This window comes from Taudactylus pleione, unplaced genomic scaffold (assembly GCF_031769625.1).
Source record: "Taudactylus pleione unplaced genomic scaffold, aTauple2 ptg000016l, whole genome shotgun sequence".
Classification (NCBI taxonomy): Eukaryota; Metazoa; Chordata; class Amphibia; order Anura; family Myobatrachidae; genus Taudactylus; species Taudactylus pleione.
In genome coordinates, this window is record NW_028284418.1 from 36,421,115 (window position 1) to 36,431,800 (window position 10,686).

Here is a 10,686-nt window from a genome sequence, read left to right on the forward strand (position 1 = left end):
AGACGCACGCTTGTCGCTGCTGCTTTAAGGATGCAGGTGCGGCTACAGCCCACACATTTCACAAAGACCGGAAAAAAAAGAACAATATTTTAATAGCTTGTGTAGAACACTTTGAGGGTGTCACCACCCTTTAACAGACAGACGCACGCTTGTCGCTGCTGCTTTAAGGATGCAGGTGCGGCTACAGCCCACACAATTCACATAGACAGAAAAAAGAAGAAGAATATTTTTATTGTTTGTGTAGCACACTTTGAGGGTGTCACCACCCTTTAACAGACAGACGCACGCTTGTCGCTGCTGCTTTAAGGATGCAGGTGCGGCTACAGCCCACACATTTCACAAAGACCGAAAAAAAAAGAACAATATTTTAATTGTTTGTGTAGCACACTTTGAGGGTGTCACCACCCTTTAACAGACAGACGCACGCTTGTCGCTGCTGCTTTAAGGATGCAGGTGCGGCTACAGCCCACACAATTCACAAAGACAGAAAAAAGAACAATATTTTAATTGTTTGTGTAGCACACTTTGAGGGTGTCACCACCCTTTAACAGACAGACGCACGCTTGTCGCTGCTGCTTTAAGGATGCAGGTGCGGCTACATCGCACACAAGTCACAAACACATTAAAAAAATAGTTTTTTATTTTTTGGAGCACTTCGAGAGTTACACCACCCTTTAACAGACAGACGCACGCTTGTCGCTGCTGCTTTAAGGATGCAGGTGTGGCTACAGCCCACACATTTCACAAAGACTGAAAAAAAAAGAACAATATTTTAATTGTTTGTGTAGCACACTTTGAGGGTGTCACCACCCTTTAACAGACAGACGCACGCTTGTCGCTGCTGCTTTAAGGATGCAGGTGCGGCTACAGCCCACACAATTCACAAAGACCGAAAAAAGAAGAAGAATATTTTTATTGTTTGTGTACCACACTTTGAGGGTGTCACCACCCTTTAACAGACAGACGCACGCTTGTCGCTGCTGCTTTGAGGATGCAAGTGCGGCTACATCGCACACAAGTCACAAACACATTAAAAAAATAGTTTTTTATTTTTTGGAGCACTTTGAGAGTTACACCACCCTTTAACAGACAGACGCACGCTTGTCGCTGCTGCTTTAAGGATGCAGGTGCGGCTACAGCCCACACATTTCACAAAGACCAAAAAAAAAAGAACAATATTTTAATTGTTTATGTAGCACACTGTGAGGGTGTCACCACCCTTTAACAGACAGAAGCACGCTTGTCGCTGCTGCTTTAAGGATGCAGGTGCGGCTACAGCCCACACAATTCACAAAGACAGAAAAAAGAAGAAGAATATTTTTATTGTTTGTGTAGCACACTTTGAGGGTGTCACCACCCTTTAACAGACAGACGCACGCTTGTCGCTGCTGCTTTGAGGATGCAAGTGTGGCTACATCGCACACAAGTCACAAACACATTAAAAAAAAATTTTTGATTTTTTTGGAGCACTTTGAGAGTTACAACACCCTTTAACAGACAGACGCACGCTTGTCGCTGCTGCTTTGAGGATGCAAGTGCGGCTACAGCCCACACAATTCACAAAGACAGAAAAAAAAGAACAATATTTTAATTGCTTGTGTAGCACACTTTGAGGGTGTCACCACCCTTTAACAGACAGACGCACGCTTGTCGCTGCTGCTTTAAGGATGCAGGTGCGGCTACAGCCCACACATTTCACAAAGACAGAAAAAAAAAGAACAATATTTTAATTGTTTGTGTAGCACACTTTGAGGGTGTCACCACCCTTTAACAGACAGACGCACGCTTGTCGCTGCTGCTTTGAGGATGCAGGTGGAATCTAGACGGGATTTGGAACCGAGGACACACTACCTCCATCAATTGTCTAAATCCCACTGCACTAATGTCGGATACCGGATGCACGTCTAACACCAACATAGCAGTCAAGGCCTCAGTTATACGTTTTGCTTCAGGATGACTGCTGTCGTACTTCATCCTCATCGCTAGGGACTGTTGGAGGGTCAATTGTTTAGTAAAAGTAGTGATGTTCCTACTTCCTCTCTGGGATGATGAACAACTCCCAGCAGCAGCAACAGCACTAGGAGGAAGTGGTTCTTGATCTTTCCCTATTTTATTTTTATCGGAGAAAGTTTGGTCCTCCATTTATGTTATATTGATATATATACGTGCGGCTAAAGCGCACACAAACACAGAAAATATTTTTTTATTTTTGCTGGAGAGTAGTGCACTTTGTGGGTTACACCACCCTTTAAGAAATGAGCCAGCCGGCTCTTTACTTATGGGACACAGGCGCACGCTTGGCGCTGCTCCTTTGTTGATGCACGTGCAGCCACAGTGCACACAAGTCACAAACACAGAAAATATATATTTTTTTGGTTTGGAGTGTACTTTGGGGGTTACAGAACCCTTTAACGGTCAAGCCAGCCGGCCCTTTACTTATGACACAGGCGCACGCTTGGCACTACTTTGTTGATGCACGTGCGGCTACTGCGCACACAATTCACAAACACAGAAATAATATTTTTTTTGGTTTGGACTGGAGTGTACTTTCGGGGGTTACAGCACCCTTTAACGGTCTAGCCAGCCGGCCCTTTACTTATGACACAGGCGCACGCTTGGCACTACTTTGATGCATGTGCGGCTACTGCGCACACAATTCACAAACACAGAAAATTATTTTTTTTTTGGTTTGGACTGGACTGTACTTTCGGGGGTTACAGCACCCTTTAACGGTCAAGCCAGCCGGCCCTTTACTTATGACACAGGCGCACACTTGGCACTACTTTGTTGATGCACGTGCGGCTACTGCGCACACAATTCACAAACACAGAAAATAATTTTTTTTTTGGTTTGGACTGGAGTGTACTTTGGGGGTTACAGCACCCTTTAACGGTCAAGCCAGCCGGCCCTTTACTTATGACACAGGCGCACGCTTGGCACTACTTTGTTGATGCACGTGCGGCTACTGCGCACACAATTCACAAACACAGAAAAAAAAATTTTTTTGGGTTTGGACTGGAGTGTACTTTCGGGGGTTACAGCACCCTTTAAAGGTCAAGCCAGCCGGCCCTTTACTTATGACACAGGCGCACACTTGGCACTACTTTGTTGATGCACGTGCGGCTACTGCGCACACAATTCACAAACACAGAAAATATTTTTTTTTTTGGTTTGGACTGGAGTGTACTTTGGGGGGTTACAGCACCCTTAACGGTCAAGCCAGCCGGCCCTTTACTTATGACACAGGCGCACGCTTGGCACTACTTTGTTGATGCACGTGCGGCTACTGCGCACACAATTCACAAACACAGAAAATATATTATTTTTTTAGCACTTGGGGGGAGCACCCCTGATGGACAGAGCACCCCCTGGACAACACTACAGCACCCCTTTAGGACTGGGACACTGCACAGGACTTTGGAGTGGATACAGCCCCTATGGAGAACTGACTGCACAACACAGTCCATCCAGCCCCTATGGACTTTGAAGTAGTGGACACAGCCCCTATTAACAACAGCAGCACAGCACAACACAGCCAGCCCCTATGGACTTTGAAGTAGTGGACAACAGCAGCACTACACTACACTAAACTACACAGCCCTAACTCCCACCCTCCCTCTTCACTGTCCACAGCCGAGTGAGAAAATGGCGCTGACGCGGGTACCTTATATAGGATCCAAAACCCGCGAGACTCGGAAGGCGGGATGATGACGTTTTGCCTCGATTTCAGATCCGAGTCAGGCGGGAAAAGTCGAGCCTGATTCGGATCGGACTCGGATCGGGGGGGCTCGGGGGGGTTCGGATTTCAGAAATCCGAACCCGCTCACCCCTAATACATACCATATCTCCCATCAGTAACTTCCCAGTTTCTCTATCTCTACATAATACATGCATAAAAACACACACATTTAAAATACAAAATTACATGTGTGTGTGCATATACAAATATTTAACATTTTGCAAAACTGTATGCAACAATGTATGTTTAGTAGAACATACTACATTTATTAGCCTGTTTGCTGCTTTATTATCAGAAATCTCCCACTTAAAAATGCTTTAATGATATAGCAATTATTGTCAACTGGGAGGTATTTAACATTTAAAAGCAGATTTCACACATAAAGGCTTAAGGAACCAGTTAGACGCTGCAATGTATTTTCAAACTGATGTGCCTATATGTTACAAACAAGATATCGGGGAGACATACTTGACTGCACATAGCAACCCCCCACGGTTTGTAAACTCCACACAATCATCAGCAGTGATATCCATCATGCCCTGTCAAATTCAAAAACAAAGCGCACAACACAACATAACAAAAAAAAACATAAAACAAGCAGATCTATAAAGCAAATCACAAACAGACAGCTACTGTCATCTATTTTTTCTTAAATGCTTTAAGGTGAGAACTTGAAGACCTCCAGGGCCAAAAAATTAGACTTCTATGCTCTATTTTTTAATTAAATGTAACTAATTAAGATAACAGCCATAGTACAGCACATAACCACGAGGGATGAAAAATATACAAAATTGGAAATGCCAGGTGATTAATCAAATTTGTCTGCTAAGAGCTGATCTACATTGAGGATGCACAGATTGCTTCCAAATGGCCAAATTAATTGTTCCTGAACCAAAATGGGGCCATATATTGCTACAACAGACAGATATCTTACAATTATTATTATTATTATTTTATTATTATTTTTTTTTTACATGTAATCTACAAAGCTGCAAAAACATGGGCCTGTAATGAAATGTATGTTTTGTGATGTTGCAATCATTCTTTAAGTGTATGGATTTATGCATCAATATTAGGGATGTGCGCCGGACCATTTTTGCCGGATTTGGTTCTAATTCGTCGTCCGGATTTGGATTTGGATTTTTTTACAAAAATTGACAAAAAAAGCTAAAATCACATAAATTGGTCTTTTTTTTCTTCCTAGAGTATAATTAACCTCAATAACATTAATTTCCAGTCAATTTAGACCACCTTACAGCTTATAATATTGTTTTCAACATTATTGGCCAAAGGTTGCAGTGAGCTGACTGGTTACTAAGCGACAGAGCAGCGGCACAACAGCACAGACACCACAGTATAAAGCACATCTATGACACATTGCCACACAGCAGTGGCAGAAATGAAAAGTAGTGCACCCAGCGGGGTACGGCCAGCAGAGTCACAGTACTTGTTTACATAGTGGGCTACGGCCCAAGGAGTCACAGTGCACAATCTTATTCACATTACACCGCACATAGGGCCTGATTCACATTACACCATAAAGTAGTGTCTCTTATTTATGTTACGACACACAGTAGTGCCCCTTTTACACAATGCCCACAGTAGTGACCCTTTTACACAATGCCCACAGTAGTGCCCCTTTTACACAATGCCCACAGTAGTGGTGTCCATTGCACAATGCCCCCAGCAGTGGTGCCCCCTATGCAGTCCCCTTAGTAGTAGGGTCCCCTATGCAGTGCCCCCAGTAGAATGCCCCCCAGTAGTATGCCCCCCCAGTAGTATGCCCCCCATTAGCAGGCCCCCCCAGTAGTATGCCGCCCATTAGCAGGCCCCCCAGTAGTATGCCCTCCCAGTAGTATGCCCCCCATTAGCAGCCGCCCTAGTAGTAGGCCCCCCCAGTAGTATAGCCCCCCCAGTAGTATAGCCCCCCCAATAGTAGGCTGCCCCAGTAGCAAGCCCCCTCAGTAGCAGGCCGCCCCAGTAGTAGGCCCCCCCAGTAGTATGGCGCCCCCAGTAGCAGGCCCCCCACAGTAGTAGCCACCCCCGTAGTATGGGCCCCCCAGTAGTATGGCCCCCCCAGTAGCAGGCCCCTCCCAGTAGTAGGCCCCCCCAGTAGCAGGCCCCTCAGTAGTATGCCCCCCCAGTAGCAGACCCCACCAGTAGCAGGACCCCCCCAGTAGTGTGGCCCCCCCAGTAGCAGGCCCCCCCAGTAGTATGGCCCCCCCGGCACCCCCAGTAGCAGACCCCCCCAGTAGCAGACCCCCCCCAGTAGCACCCCCGGCCCTTACACAAGTAAAAAAAAAAAAAAACTTACCTGTATCCCCGCTCCCACGCCGTCCGCTCTGCATCCACGCGCTGAGGAGGGAGCCGGAAGACGGAGCTCCTGAGTGAGCTCCATCCGGCTCCCTCCGTGCAGCAACCAATGAGAGTCTGTGTGGCTCTCATTGGCTGCTGTAACAAACACACAGCTGCCGCTGGCGGCTGTGTGTTTGTTCTGTGTAGGGCAGACCGCTATCACAGCGGTCTGCCCTACACAATAGGAGCCCTGATGTCGGATTCTCTAGCGAGAATCCGACATCAGGCGGCCGCCGTTCGGCCCCGAACGGGGATCCGAGTCAGGCGGTGAACACCCGAACAGGGTTCGGGTGGACTCGGATCCCCAATGTTCGGAGCGGTTCGGATTCAACAGAATCCGAACCGCTCATCTCTAATCAATATTGCTACCGTCTGTGTGGTAAGGACTAAATACAGATTCGTGTAGCTCATCCACATTGTATTGGATCCATATGCAAAAACTAAATTATGTTATGTTGGATGAGATATATCAAGGGGTGGTTAACGTGGAAATCCTATTTTTCACTGCAAAAGACTTGATTCTATGTATTCATAGGTGGCAGGCTTGAAAGCCCGACCTACACCTTTTAAGTGTGCTTTATGTGAATAAGCGCCTTTCTAGCAGTGATTCAACCTATGAAAAAGGACCACTTACATTAAAGAAGTGACACGTGACATTTAAAGAAAATTGTTGATGATATAGTCAGATATAAGATACGAATTATTGTAGTATGAGACTTTTTCCTATTATCACCACATAATCATGTAGTGACTACACAAGGGCTTCTAAATATATGTCATCCCTTAAGCTACACACTTGTCCAATCTTCGGGAGATCCGTCTCCCGACCGACCGGTGTGCCCAACATTGGACAGGTGTGTACCCTCCACCGACCTGATCGCCCGTTGGATCTCCTGGTTTTTAATCATGCTTAAAAACTACGACTGCCAACCAGGTGACGGATTTAGTAGTGTGTAGCATAGCCAGATTTAGAACTCATGGGGCCCTAGACAAGATCCCTCAAACAATCCATAGCACTATATTTTAATTTCTGATTCATGCTCCTGTACAGCCCCCTGAAGAAAAGGTCAGCTGCGGCCTTGAAATCAGCTACAGTATGCATGGGTTGGGTATAGGATGCCGGCGTTCAGAATCCCGACACCGGCATCCCGACAAGATTAGGATACCGACACCTGCCGGTATCCTAACCCTACTCCTACTCCTAAACATAACCCTCCCCACAACCTAAACCTAACCCTCACAGTCTAACCCTAACCTTCCCCCCCACAGCCTAATTCTAACTTTCCACCCCCAGCAGCCTAACCCCTCTCAGCACACAACTCCCCTCCCCTCACAGCACAGACCCGCTATTTCACTGACCCCTCTCAGCACAGGCCCACCCTCCCCTTTCCTCATGTCACTGACCCCTCTCCCGTCTCAGCACAAACCCCCCTCCCCTCATAATGCAAAATCCCTCTTTCCTCACATCACTGACCCCACTCCCCTCTCATCACAGACCCCCTCTCCCCTCTCAGCACAGACCCCACCCTCCCCTCAAAGCACAGACCCCCTATATCCTCACATCACTGACCCCTCTCAGCACAGAACCCCCCTCCTTTCAGAGCAGACCCCCCCTCCTGTCACATCACTGGCCCCCTCAGCAATGACCCCCCTCCCCTCACAGCACAGACCCCCTCTTTCCTCACATCACTGACCACCTTCTCCCCTCAGCACAGCCCCCTCAGAGCTCAGTCCGCTCTCCCTTTACAGCACAGACCCCTCTCCCCTTCCATCACCTCTCACAACGCAGCACATTTCTGCCCTCCCCACTAGCCCTAGCAAACTTACCTGCTGGCCGGGGTCCAGGGACATTATTTGCTCAGCAGACCTGTCCTGCATGGATCCTTGAGTCGACTGCCTCCGCCTCCCAATAAGTGTAATTGCGACGTGACTTGACGACATCACGTCGCCCTCACAGAGCAGTGATCCTGAATCGGGAAGCGGGTGTTCTCAGCCAGTCTTATGCCCTGCCTAATGGTAGGGCCGGCCCTGACCTGAAACTCCGCCCCCGCCCCCCCCCCCCACCTGGTAGGGGCAGTGCTCTGGAGGTGCTGCTGCTCTCCGGGGCTGGATACCGGGGGACCCGGCCACGGGCCCCTTAGGACCAGCTGGGCCCTAGACATTCGCCTAGCTTGCCTAGCAGTAAATCTGGCCCTAGTGTGTAGGCTGCGGAGACTGGAGCTGGTGACTGATCTCCGGTCCCGGTAGCCCTACACACCATCAGGGTGGATGCGGCGGACATGGCGGTGGTGGCAGCAGGAGGTAGGAGCGGGCGACAAACTCTGTGCAGAGTTTGACAGCGGGTGACGGCACGGCTTCCCATTTCAGAAATGGTGTTGCGGCGAGCCAATCACGGCTCACCGTGTCATCATCCCGCTCTCTTTATGCCGGCTTATATAAGCCAGCGTGAGGCAGCGGGTGTCAGTCCGATGGCGGGGGAGGAGCGGTGAAGAGTTCCTGAAGATAGAAGATGCTGGGGAAGTCCTGGGGAAGGCGGCGGCCTACAAAAGAGCTTAAAGGCCCCTGCCTCCCAGGATGAAGGTGCGGCAAAATAAATTATTAAAACATTCTGTGTTTTGTTTTTATTTTAATATTTCATTTACAGGGGCATTATAGGTACCAGTGAGCCTGCTGGTACTTGTGGTTCTCAAAGTAGCAGCATACGGGGGAGGCTTGCTGGGACCTGTAAATCCACCTGTAAAAGACAATATTAAACTTTTACTAATGGACTATCAACTCGGCACCCACAGGCCAGGGGTGCCGGGGATAGCCCGGGGCTTCAGCCCTGGCCTTGAGTGCCCTGGAGAGGGGGGACCCCTTTATTACCCACTTTCCCAGGAATCCCCGGCCTGGGCTGACTAGTTAGGGTTTCCCGGCCAAAGTATTCATCCCCCCTATCAAGTGTGTCATCTGGCTGTGGCATTACCCCCCTGCCAGTGGAGCGCGGTGCTGGTTCTGAAAATACGAGGGACCCGTACTTGTTTTGTTCCTCTTATTTTTAGAACCAGTGCCAGCTCCAATAGCCTGGTGCTGGTTCATCAAATATGGAGGACCCCTACACGTTTTGTTTCCTGTATGAGAGCCCAGGGATACTTATGCCTCTGTGGGGAGAACCCCACGCCGATGTATTTTGGTTTTTTTGGAAACCTGAAATCCTGTCCCCATCCAATAATCAGGTTATTCATTCTCAACCTCCCCCTCTTCACCATAATTAAATTCCTGCACAGCTGAATGTATTTTTTCAGCAGACACAGATTGGAGGTCTGCTGAAAATTTTTAGCGAGGATCGGATGTAGAATCTGTGAGCAGGCCTGCAGTAGGATTGTATAAACAGTCTGATCTGCCATGGATTGGACAGGTGTGTACCCAGCATTAGTGATATAAGAAGTGTGAATATTAAATATTATTTAAGTAGAAACAGCAATAAGCATTATGGAATGGTGTCTTTCTGACCTAGGGAAATGTGTCATATAAATGAAGTTCTTTTTTTTTTTAAACTATAATATTATTCCATATATGAACTGCATGAAATTACACAAACAAATAGTTATTGGCACTGGCTGCAATAAAATGGACCCAAGGATAATCTTGCCTATGATGACATCATAGCTGTCAAAACACATTACATAATGGGATTTATGGGTTATCATTTGCACACTTCATTATTGTGCACCCATTTTTATTTTGTCCAGATGAGGTTTTAGTAGGTTGGAAATAAATAAAGGGTCCCATACATCTGCATCGGTGGTCTAAGTTTATTTATTTAATATTAACAATTGCTTATATAGCGCCAGTGTTGATATATGTGTACTATTTTATGGTGTAAGCAGAGTACATAGTATACACCAGCAGTGTGTTTGTACAGCTGTACTCACAGTTACGTACACTCTGTATCTGGATGGAGTGGAGTGGAGCTTCAGCTGAACATACGAGTCACAAGCAGGTAATGTATGTCGGTAGTGGTACATTATATATATAACGTAGTGGTATGCTCTGGTAGCAGGTATCTCTGGGGATATCGCAGGATCTCTCAGGAGCTAAGTGGAACACGTCTGTGTCCCACTGTGGCGCTCTTACACAGTGACACGATAGTGCTGCGCAGAAGAAAAAATGGCTGCCATCTTGGTGAAGTTCAAATGCTTCCCTAAAAGAGTATCATGGAGGTAGCACACTCCATATTTCAACAGCCAGTATATTCCGCTGCACTTTACAATTGGGAACAAAACAGTAATGAAAAAAGACTAGGTAATCACAGACAGACAAAAAGGTAAGATGGCCCTGATACAATCTATAGGGAAATGGACATTGATGCACAAGGATAAGTACTATATATTGCATATTGGTCCAGCCAGATTGCAGAGGCTCTTGATGACCTGTATGATCCAGACACACATTAATGCTTACCTAGGGTAAGCGGGATGTGTGTTTTACTTACTTGGGACTTGCTAGATCTGTACATGTGGTGGGTCCTACTACGGTATAGTATATCCAATAGATCCTTTCTCCTACTCAGGGGGTGCTGTTCATGATTGTCTAATGTCTCAATTATATGA